A 12741-nucleotide genomic window follows, 5' to 3' on the forward strand; every position below is an offset into this window, starting at 1 on the left:
CAGGACATTAAACATCTCTCAACTTTCTGCCTTTTGAACGTTTGCAGCAGCTGGAGCGGTGGGCACGTAGGGGGTGTGGGGGTGTTTTTTCTTTTGACAAGGATAAGAAGAAATTTGCTAATTAAAGAAAAAAAAAAACTTAAAAAAACCCACAAACCTGTTTGTCTTCTGCACGTCCTCTGAACTTTCTTTCTCCCATCCCTGCCCAGTGGAGCCGGGGAGATGACCCATGGACCCCAGACCGATCTCCAGCACTGGGTCATAGCTGGTTGCCATCCATTGTCACCAGGGCGAACATGTGGCCCAAGGGATGCTCCAGGTATCCTTTGGGCTCGCTGTTGCTCACCTCCTCAGCTGCAGAGGGTCACAGATGGTGGCACAAGGAAAGACAGTCATCCAGCATCTCATGGTCTTAGGCTACCCCACTTGAGATACCTTCAGAGCGTTGTGTTAGGTATCTCCAGAGGTTTGTGTGCCTTCCAAAACATAGTGTCCAGAGATATTTGCTTCAGAGGGTTCATCTCTTAGGATAAGTGGTGAGGAAGGCTGGTTAGACACCTTCAGTACCAGCAGAATGGCAGGGGGTGGCTTCATGCCACCACGCACAGGCAGAGGAGGAGCTCGGAGCCATTTGCAGCGCCATTCCTCCTCTCCTGATGGGAGCCAGCCCTGCTGCACAGCAGGGATGGCCATCCCATGGGATGGGCTGTGGTTCCAGGCAAAGTGGAGATCCTCCATGCGTGGCCCTGGAGCTGTCATACTGCATACCTCATGCCTGTCCAAGCCCCCACGTGATGGCATGGCCTTCAATTCCTTGAGTTTCTCCTTCCCCATTCCAGGCTGTTGATTCCTGTGCCTCATGGGGAAGGTGGCAGTGGTTGAAGGTTCTGCATTGGTTTGGGAACGGTGAGAAACAGAGTTGATAAAAAGACCTGATCCTGTATTGCAGCAGTTCTCTTGGGTGTGTTCACCATCCCCATCCTGTCCCGTTGTGTCCTCCTGCTGCTCAGACAGGTGCTGCTTCATCCCCAGGGGTGGTAGGAGGTGGCTCAGCATTGCGACGGGGACAACCCCAATCTCTGTTAGCCAGGAGACCTCATCCCATGTGCTTTCCAGTCACAACACGTTATGCCACAACTTGCAAAGAGTTCAGGATAAAGCAGTGGGAATTGTTGCTTTGTAGACTTGGAGATGTTTCTACCTTGGCAAGAAGAGAAATATTTTCCTTGCCCATGCTTGTGGGAGCATCACATTGGCAGATTGCCCAGGGCAAGGGGTCCAGGGCTTCAGCCACGATGTTTTGGAGCTGGGATCAGGATGGGGACATTAGGGCTTGAATTCAAGCCTCCTTTGGCCACAGGAACTCATCACCTCCTCCATGTAGGGTTTGATAAGTGCTCATGGAAGTGCTCGGTGCTGCACTCTGCTGAGAGTACACTCAAATCTCAGCTTGCTGGGCTTGTTTGGAGGGAACACGAGGAGTTTGCGGTGCTCCTTCACTTTATGTAGCATCAACCCAACCACCTTAAAAATAGAACTTCTAGTGTAAGAGAACTCCTTGACCTGGTACAATCCACGTGGCCAAATCCTGAGTGCCTCGGGCTGGCAGAGCAGCATCTTGATACTCTTCAGTTTTGTGAGTCACTGCAAAAAAAACAAACCCAAATCATGCTGCTTGTCCTCAATTTCTTTCTTTTTTTCTTGTTTTTATCTATATCTTTCCACTCTCTAGAATTTGCTGTCATCTCCCATGTGCTGCTCCATGGACAGGACACCTCAGCAGCCCAGGAGCTCCTGTCCTTGCATGGAGGGTTTGAACCCACTCCAAAGTTTATCTGGGTTGGACTGCCGAATATTTGGGATTTTTTTTATATAGACTTGGACTCCTCTGTCTGAGGTACCAGCTCCTTGATGTTTCAACCTAGATAAGGTTATGGAAACATAATGGGCTGGGGTCATCCAACTGGGTTTGGGGTTGGGAATTTCAAAAAAGAGCCCAGTTCCATCACAAAAATCTTGGAACAGTTGGGGAAGAGGGAAGGTTGGAACCCAGTAGGCACATAGCACCAGAGCAAGGCCTAAGCAGCCAAGGGCTCATAGTTTGGGCTGGTTTGGGGGTCTCTCCTTGTACAGTAATCCTCATTTCACCTTGGATGCCAAGATGTTGAAAGGAGAGCCTTATAAATCAGATGTATTTGCTGACTCTTACTGCTCCAGTTGTCTCCATTGGGTCATAGGGAACAGACACCCCCATGGCTTTGGCTACAAACCAATCACCTCATCTGCAGAAGCAGAGGTACAAACTGTGTTTTGTACCTTCTCACCCCTATCCATCTCACTCACCGGCTCTATGGAAACCCACCATCTCTCCATAGTTTGCAGGGACACTGCTCCAAACTGGTAGAAAGAGCTTTGGAGACCCAAGAGATGGCAAAGAGAGATGCCCTAACCATCCAACCAAGAGCTTGTAGGTTTTGCCCAGGAATCAATCATGGCCGAACCTCATGTAGGGGAATAAATCTGAGCAGGAACTCATAGTTGTGTCCTCACACCCTTAGGAGGCTTTTGTGTCCCTTCTGTTCTCCATGTTTGCCAGTTGGATGGAGCGCGTGGTGGGGACAGCAGTGGGAGGAAGGCAATGAGGCCATTACATATGGCCAGCTTTTTATTGAAGAAAGGTCTGGTGATGCGTATTTAAAGACTTTACATTTTTAAATTCACATGAGGAGTCTTGCAATAAGGCTGACACTGTGGTGCTTGGGCTGAGAGCTGCAGATGAGGAGGATTATGAGTAACAGATTTCCCGAGGATGCTGAGAGTCTTGCTCGATCTACAATAGAACAAGTCGCTTTCTTCTTTCTTTCTTTTTTTTTCCTTTATTTTTAAATTTTCATTAGTTTTGTTCATTTTTCATTAGTCCCAGTGGGAAAGCACACAGGGAGATTTGTGACTTCCATGCAGTTTCTAGGATCTTATATCTCATTTGCTTCCCTCAGGCTGGGCAGGTGCAGTTCAGCGGGTGGATTTGGATGGAATTCTGGCTGGTGGAATCAAAACGTAGCTGGTTTCTCTGCTCGGGGGGGTTGTTTTGGGTTGTTTTGCTGCTGGGCTTCCCTTTAGATGCTGATCTCCCAATGAACTCTTGACTTCCCTTCTGTTCCTTTCTGTGCAACAAAGCATTGCGTATTTTCCTTTTTGACTCATCGTAGTGTGTAGATTAAGCCCAGATTACTTTTTGTTGTTGTTTTTTTTTGGTCTGAGCCATAGCTAAGTTATTATACCCAATGCTTTTTGTATCAGATGGCATCACTTTGAATATGCAGATGAGGTATAGGATCTTGACACTTTATAACCTTTTTAAAAAAAGAAACTTGTCTGTTTACTTACATCTTGTGTAAAAAGGAAAAAAAAATGTATGCCTTTTAGTAATCACTTTTTTTTTTTTTGAGTTTTATGAGAAATTATGGCAGTTTCACTCCAGCAGCGAAATAAAAAGCGTTCACTGTTTTGTACATCCCTGTGTGCTGCGGTGCTGCTAATGTGGGAGTTCATCAGATGAAGGTGACAATGGCAGAGCCGAATTCTGGCCAAGGGACAGTGGAGGGTGCATGGGGGGTGATCAGGGTCCTGCTGCCTCCCCTTGGCTGGAGACTGCAGCCCACTCCTGTCTCATCCCAAATGTGTCCTGGCCACATTCCCCACCCATTCCCTGGGAGAACTGCATCCAGTTCTGGGCTCCCCAGTTTAAGAAGGACAAGGAATTACTGGAGGGAGTCCAATGGCTACAAAGATGCTGAAGGTTCTGGAGCATCTTTATGAGGAGACACTGATAGAGCTGGGGATGTTCAGCCTGGAGAAGAGAAGCTGAGAGGGCATCTCATCAGTGTTTATCAATATCTCCAGGGTGCATGTCAAGAGGATGGACCAGACTCTGTTCAGTGGTGCCCAATGACAGGATGAGGAGCAATGGGCACAGACTGAAGCACAGGAGGTTCCATCTGAATATGAGGAGAAACTTCTTGCCTTTGAGGTGCCAGAGCCTGGAACAGGCTGCCCAGAGAGGTTGTGGAGTCTCCTTCTCTGGAGACATTCAAACCCACCCGGACACCTTCCTGTGTGATCTGCTCTGGTGAACCTGCATTAGCAGGTGGGTTGGATGGGATGATCTCCAGAAGTCCCTTCCAACCCCAGCCATTCTGGGATTCTGTTTTCCTCCTCTCATTGCATTTCTCTTTCCTGGGAACTCCCAGGACAGACAAGAGAAATGGCTGGGAAAGGGCTGGACCTACTGCATTTAGATAGAATCACAGAATCATTTTTGCTGGAAGAGACCCTCAAGATCATTGAGTCCAACCATTAGCCCAACACTGGCACTAAACCATGTCCCTAAGAACCTCATCTATGCACATTTTCAACCCCTCCAGGAACGGTGACTCCACCACTGCCCTGGGCAGCCTGTTCCAATGCCTGACAACCCTTTCCATGAAGAAATTTTTCCTAATATCCCGTCTATGATGATGGGCTACAGCCAAGTTATATAAAGTAGAGCTCAAGGCAGAGAGAATTGATTTGCCCAGTGCCAAGGCAGGTGCTAGGGGTGCACCCAGGGCTCCATGCATTCACATAAAGCCCTATTCCCCATGGGCTGCTCTTTGCCCCATCCAACATAATCACTTCACGATCCATCTCCAGCCCTTCCTTAGCAAAACATTGTGCAGATCTTCAGTAGTGATTGCCAGGCCAGGCGGCCCTCACTTCTAGCATCCCTCCAGCATAGTCACCATAGTCACAGCAGGGTCAGGAGCCAGCACTTTGCCAGAGAAAGTCCAACCAACAACAGTCCAAACAAGGTCGTATCCAGAGTAGGGTCTGGCAGCAAAGGGACCCCAGAGCTGATATGCAGCAGCAAACTTTCCTTGGCTGAGCGAACTAATTGCATTGCTCACTTACCAAAGTGCGTCATGGTTTTTAAGTACCCACTTCATCATGAAGTCGTTGGTGCAAGCAGAGCCCACACACACCCTAATCCTGTGTCTAGCATGTCTGAACCGATGCAGTTCGAGATGTTGTAAGGCTCAGAGATGCCTTTTATCCTGCATGGAAAGAGCTGACCCCATAGCAAGCCTGTAGGGTGCTATTGGACAACCTGTTCAACTGAAGGCCCTGGTTGGGTCCCCAAGATGACCATGGCTAATAAATCACAGCATGCAAGAGCCTGACCACTCGAGGCCATTTGTACAGTGGGCAGCCCTTGCACCAGAAACACACCAAATACCTGGATCGACTGTGACCAGCACGTCTGGGCTTTGGAATGAAGCAGCAGTGTGAGGAACCAGCTCCTAAATATTCATGATCCACCAGCACGAACACACCTGCCAGGGTCATCTGGGTAAAGAAGATCTTGCAGCTGGGGATCTGATGGCTGGTTCTTCCTCCCTTGCTGCTGCTTCTATTATTGACCAGTTTAAAAGCTAAATCTACTGGGTGGAGAGCAGCTGCTCAGTGACGGAGGTCTTGGGGTAGCATCTCCCAGTTGAGCAACACATGACATATAAAGACTGGGTGGACTGGTGAGCATATCAGGAGGATTAGGATAGGATAGGATAGGATAGGATAGGATAGGATAGGATAGGATAGGAGTATCAATATCAAGATACACTTTCTGCTGGCAAAGTGGACTTTTAGAGGAAGGACATGGTGTTCAAGCCCTTGAAGGACTTCTAGGAATAGGACAGATGTTCTGTTCCATCCAAAGTCAGAATGGATGGCTTCCGTAATGTATTTTTTATCCCAAACCCCACTAATGCTTTGTGGTCAGCTGTGGTCCAGCCTAGCTCTTCTCCAGGCTCAGGACCAACTGAGGAAGTTAAAACAGTGGAGACAACTGAGCTAGGCTGGACATGGGACACTCAAAGACATGGCAGATATCACAGTATTTCTGCAGTAACTGGCATATGTTATCTACGGAAAAATACCTTCCCTTGCCTGGAGGAGGATGAAGGCTGAAATTACCTGGACTCAATATTTTCTGAAGGAAAGGCCTGCTAGGAAAAGAAGTCTGATCCAGAAGACATGAGATGGGTTAATTACCCATTCTCACCATCTAGTTCCAACTTCAGACCCCTCAGTCCTGCCCTGTAGCTGAGACTCCTGGAGGAACCAGGCACTATAAGGTACCAGCCAGGCTGCTGAAGAGGTAAGCTCTTGGGAACCACCACAACTCAACAGAGCCAGCAGATCTGAGGGAGCTTGTGACCCTCTTCCAGTGAGTGAGTGTTGCCCATAGCAAAGCTCTTCCAGGGGAAAACATTCAAGCAGCTCAGCTCTGGGTTAGGGCAGGGGGGCACAGGCCAGTGGGTTGTTGCATGGGAAGCTGCTGCAAGGATCCTGCAAGGTGGGCACTGACATTTCAGCTTCTAATTCAAGAGTATGGTCAGGTTTCCTTATGCTTCCACTGCCAGAGTGATGGTTCAGTATTAGTCTTGATGATGAAAAAATTTGCAACAGGTCCTGTAAGGCCCATTTGTCCACATCTCTGTCTCAAGAATTTAAATCCAAGGACTGATTTAATTCCACAGGGCATGAGGGCTCCTAAAGACACCTACAAAGATTCCTACAAGACCCACAAAAATAGCAGATAAAGACTTACGTCGTATGTCCAGCAGAACACGGCTTAACTTTGGTTAGACACCCAAGAGTCCACCCAGAGGAGACATCGCACACATCTCACCCGTTGAAGATCTGCTCAGTGCTTCACCACTGGCACAGACCACCCATAGGGCATGAAAACAGGCTTTGTTCATGAAAACAGTTGGGTTTTTAACTCTGGCCCCCATGACCAAGGCAGGAAGGCGAAGACCAGAGGCTCCATGGAGGCTGAGGAGCAGGAGCCTGCATGAACAGGCTGGTTAGCAAGGGAAGCTGACACTAATTGTGTGAGCTCCCGAGTAATTACAAGGAGCCGGGTGGAGAAAGGGAGAGGAAACTCCCCTTGTGCTGCTGTAGGCTCAGGAAGGCTTTTTGTCAAGATGTGGGCTTGGAAGAGGAGATGGCTGCAGGTCAGATCACAGTGGGGTAGCACAGCCAGAGCTGTCCTTGGATTGTCCTAGCACTTCTTGAGTGCTCTGCAAGGCAGATCTTTATCTCCTGGAAGGCTTTGAACCACATGTCTGCAAGGGTCACTGCCCGCAGGGTTGTGCAACAAGCAACTGGGCCTTCAATCAGGTTAATTACTGCCTCGCCTCCCAACCAGGAGGGCCAGGGGGACTTCTGAACACGGTCGCGTGTGCTGAAGAAACATCTGCCCGCGCTCCTGCCCATACATGCTGTCTCCCACCTGCCTGCATTCCTCCTCACCCTCCATCACCTAAAAACGTGCACCCCATTGCAGACCAGGCCCTGACACTCTGTGCTAGGCTGTTAACGCTCCATGCACAGGTTCCTGCCCTGCCCAAGAGGAGCAATATGGAAGCCGATCTAATCGGGGTTGTCTGGAAAGATCTGAATTGGTCACTCACAGGTCCTAGGATCTTAGAATCACAGAATACTTTAGGTTGGAAGGGACTTTCCAAGCTCATCCAGTGCCACCTGTGCCATGAGCAGGGACATCTTCACCAGCTCAGGTTGCTCAGAGCCCCGTCCAGCCTGGCCTGGGATGTCTCCAGAGATGGTTCATCTACCACCTCTCTGGGCAACCTGGGCCGGGGTCTCATTACCCTCAGTGTCAAAAATTTCTTCCTTACACCTAGCCTGAATCTCCTCTTCTTTAGTTTTAAATCATTATCCCTTGTCGTGTCGCTACAGACCCTTCTAAAAAGTCTGTCACCATCTTTCTTAGCAGCCCCTTTTACATACTGCAAGGCCATAATAATGTTTCTGTGAATAATTACATAATAAGGTCTGCAGTGCCTTAGCCCTCTTCTCAGAAGAGGACATGGGTACCCATATCCCCATCACAGCCACATATTTCAGTGACTTCAGTCTTGCCAACACCAGAATTTGTGAGATCCATCCAGATCAAGGTGGGTGTCCATAGTGTAGTCTCATCCCTGGTTGACTTTCCACTCAACAGAGATCAAGGCAAGGGTCAATACTGGAGATTCAGGAGGGATTGATCTGATACTGGCATGGACAATTCTTTCAGAGCTCCACCAATGCAAAGGGTCCTCAAATGTCCAGCTCACATAGAGACATCCACACTGGAGACACCCAAAGCCCTGGGAGAAGACCCATGTCTCAGATGTTAAGATGATACCAGTGTTACTAAACCACCTCAGAAAGTCAGCTCTATGCAGAGCCATGGAGGCAAAGGTTGCCGAGTGTTCAGTGAAGTTTAGACGAGGCATGGTCCAGGCTTACGAGACTGGGTAAAAAATGTTCTGTCAGGGCCACCATTCTCCCTGTTTGCTACTTGCTGAGCCATGATGAAATGTCTCCTTGCTTGTTTTGGACTCCTGCTGGCTGCCAGAGCAAACACTGGCTCTTCTTGGGCACAGCGTGGCTCTCATCACTGCTCCTGTCATCTTGCTTGGGATCAACCCTTTTGCAACATCTCCAGCTGAGGACATTGTGTGATCAGAAAGGGTTCTACCAACTTCCCTCTGTGCCCAGGGAGATGTCCATAATAGATGTTCCATACTTGGAGACATCCCAGGCCAGGCTGGATGGGGCTCTGAGCAACCTGCTCTGGGTGAAGATGTCCCTGCTCATAGCAGGGGTTGCACTAGATGAGCTTTGAAGGTCCCTTCCAACCCAAAACATTCTATCATTCTATGCACCATCAGGTAGAGCCTGTGCAGCGATGGGAGGCTGCAGGGGTGAACATCTCACCTCTTCCCAGGACATGGGGGACCCTGTGGGTCTGGGCACGAGGCACAGGAGACTGGGAGGTGCTGCCGTGCTTGCACTGCAGTATCTGGGAACTCCTATGCTCGTAGGTATGAAAATGTAGGGCAGAGCTTGGGAAGAAAATTAAGCTGTTCGCAGTAGTTGTAGCTTAAAAGTCAAGTAGAGAATTAGGCACTGCTTGGCACGGGTACAGGAACGTGGATCGCCAAGGGTGCGTTTTGCCCTGGGAGCTTTTCCTGTGAACAGAGCAAGCAGGGGAAGGAGAAACTCTCTGCCCAGACTTACACAACTGCCCACATGGCTCAGAAAGGGGGTTCTGCAAATCACTGCTCCGTGCCCTGACGGCAGCAGGAGCTGTGCTGCCCTGCCTGAGCAGCTCATCGGGCAGCACCTCGGGGCAGAACTGGTTTTAACTGTCGGAGAGAGCAAACGTTTGAGTGGCAGGAGAGGAAAAGGCTTGCACAGAGCCTGGAAAGGGCTGAGTCACCCGCTGTTGGCGTCAGCAGCCAAGGAGAAAGCACGGCTGCCAAACAGACACCTGGAGCTTCGTCAGCGCATCCTTAATTAAAAAAATAATAATAATTTAAAAAAAAAAAAAGGAATGAAGCTCAATTGATGGTCTCTCCTGCATCCCAACGGAGAGCTACGTGTGCTGCACGGAGCCAGGGAGTTCCCTGCAAAATCAGCGGCTGTGGAAAATGCCCTTCCCTGGCTGCAGGTGCTGGTTTCTGTTGCGACATCTCCCTTGGGGCTCACGGAGCTGCATGGTTCTCCCACAGCAACTAGGCAGCCTCCGGGGACGTGTCATGGCCAAGCCAGGGCTGAGTCCAAGGACCGTGGGCGGGAGATGATTAGAGACCTGATGGCTCAGCGCTGGGAGAAGCACGACAGACGCAAGAGCTGCCTCCACCTCGCAGAGATAACTGTGAGGATGACAGCGCTGCTGACTTCAGCCAGGGACTGACTCACCTGCGCCAGGGCATCTCGTCTGGATATCAGGTGGAGACAGGGGAAGCGATGCATTTAAATGAGCTCTGAGCTTCAAGGCAAACAGCACCAGCTTGTTTTGCAGCGCTCAGGCAGTCGTGGGTGACAGAGAAGGATGGGCAGGTTTCAGGGTGCCTGGTTCAAGGCATTTGTTTTCAATGGGTGGATGCTCAGCACTCAAAACCAAGGCTGTGGTAAAGGGCTATCATGAAAATTCTCCTGGTGCTGCCAAATACCAGGGCCAAGTATATTGTGCTCTTCCTGTGTTGCAGATCTGCTAGGCTGAGACAACACAGCTTGTAATGTAGAGACACCTGTCTGTAACTACTCCAGCTGTAGCCAAGTGACACACCTGGGAAGCAAATTTCATAGAATCATAGAATAATTTGGGTTGGAAGGGACCTTGAAAGCTCATGTAGTGCAACCCCCTGCCATGAGCAGGGACATCTTCACCCAGATCAGGTTGCTCAGAGCCCCATCCAGCCTGGCCTTGGAAACAGCTGCTGACCAAGAGGGGCTGACCTGGGCTGTCCCTATGGCTGTCTGTCCTCATCCACTTCATTCCAGTAATTTTTCTTCCCCCTCAGCTTCCTCAGGAGTAATTTTGCCTTTATTTCCAGCTCACTGGTGGAGAAGGCTGCATGGCTTTGGGCCTAGGATTTTCCTCCAAAGAAATGGATCTGGTCACTAGTGATTCACCATTGATCACTGCTTTTTCAGATCTATCAGTAAGCCAGTGCTTAGGTCATTTAACATGTGTTCTACTAATGTGTGGTGCTTTTTTTCCACCACTGGAATGCCACACTGTACAAATCCGAAATTTTGCAAACATCTTGCATATACAGTTATGTTTATGAATCAACCTTACGACCTAAAAGAATGAAATCAAATTTATACAAGACCCCTTTTCCATAAAACCACATTGACTGGCATTTATTATGTTTCTATTCTTTCTGTTTTCATGAATCAAATTCTAGTTCAGACACTTATTATTAACAATCAACCTGTTATTATGAGGCTGACATCACTCCTGGATGTGACAGACCCATAAAGGCAGTTGAGCTGCTCAGCAGGCTCCTGAGGCTCAGCACCACCTTAGTACAGGTACTGGAGACCGGAAGAAGATATTGGCCCATGCATCAGAGCCTTTGCGTCTTCCAAGGAGCCAAGCTCCAGTCTTGCTTGAGTTGAGCTTGAAACAGCTGCTCCTCATCCAAGAACTGGTTTCTTTATTGCATCCTGAAGATTTTAGGAAATCTCAGTTATAAGATAGGTGTAATGGCATCATCTAAGCTCACAGGGCATCTGGCTGTGGCCTTGTAAAGTGTCTATGAAGAGGAGGTGTTTGTGTGGAGCCTGGTAGGATACCCCTGGTGAGAGCTTAACTGACCCCTCTGAGCTGTTGAAGATGTGGAGTCAGGGTGATCTGCAAAGGCCCCTCTGTGTGTGTGGTGGTGTCTGACCTCTGGATGTTAGGGATCAGGCTGGATGTGATACACAGCTGTAGGAAGCTGTCTCTGCCCTGAGAAGTTTAGGAAGCAACAGCACCATTTCTAAAACCTCAAATCCAGCAGCTGACCCACTGAGACCACAGCAGAGAACCCCACTTGACCATTTCCAGAAGGACCCTCCTGTTGCTTCATCTCAGGCTCTGCTTTGGGCTGTTTGGCATGAACCTGCCCTCATTTTATTCCACATGTGCAGCTTCCTCCACAATATGTGTCTTCTTCCACAAATTCCTGCTCCACCAAGTTCCCTGGTAGCCCCCAAAACCTCAGTGAAAAGAAAAAATGCCTCATATTTTGGACCTGAGGTCAAGACAGACCCAAAGCCCAGTTCCACCACCATCTCAGCCTGAGCTCACACGCACCCCAGCCTTCTGTTGCAGGCTGTGCTTGAGCGAAATCCTTTGCACGCTAAAAAAACAACCAGCACAAGCAGCCAGCCGCCCACCCATGCTCTCAGCCTGCCACCAGGGTAGAGAATCCCCGTCCTTAAGGACAGAGCCTTGAACAAAAGCCAGGGAAATTAAAAAACACCAAGCTTCTCCGCAGCCTGACCTTTTATTGTCTGTAAGAGGCTGCCAAACCAAACCCCGCCACGGGTGCATCCCACTCCTTGCATCTCATCCGAGATTCCTCCCCGCCCTGCCACAGCTCACACAGTCACAGCCCCAGCTGTGTCATCGGGTCTCCCCAGGAGAGAGGAAGACAATGGGGGTCTCCTCGGGGTGGAGTGGGCAGTTTACTCTGCCTCCATCCAGTGGGGGTGGTCCTGGGGAGGATGAGTTGGTGGAAGGTGGGTTCTGCAGTTCCTGGCAGGTGGGACAGCGAGCAAAGGTGGAAGAGCATCTGCAGCCTTTCAGGGTTGACCACATTGGGAAGACGGAAGGGAACATGTCAGGTTTAAATAATCTTCTCCCCTCAAGGGGCTATTTGGGACACTTTGGGGAGGAAAAAGAAGAAAAAGAAATAATAACCCCGCTGCAAATGTCTGGTGTCAGCTGCCAAAAACTCTGGGCTGCGCTTGCCCCGGCAGAGCCTGCCTCACTTTTGCTGCCCTCCACATTCCCCCACCACCCCACCCCGGCTCGGTTCACGAGCTCCTGAGGACACGAGCTGAGCTCAGGCGTCTGAGAGCCCTTCTCCTCGATGTGGTAAGCCATGCTCTCCCTGCCTGCGAGCACCCAGCCAGGGCTTGTCCACATTAGACGGAGCCGGCTGCCTCTAATTAGCAGCGGGTAATAAATCCAGGGGGGAGATGACAACGTGTCGGGATGAATCCAAGCATCGTGCCCTTTCAATTCTCTTCCTCCTGTCACACACAGCTGGGCTTGCCTGGTCCTATCGTCTCCTGTGGCAATAAGCCATCACCCCAGGCAGAGGAATTCAGTACTTGTGTGTGCAG

The sequence above is a fragment of the Nesoenas mayeri genome (assembly GCF_963082525.1).
Source record: "Nesoenas mayeri genome assembly, chromosome: 2".
In the NCBI taxonomy this organism is placed as follows: domain Eukaryota; kingdom Metazoa; phylum Chordata; class Aves; order Columbiformes; family Columbidae; genus Nesoenas; species Nesoenas mayeri.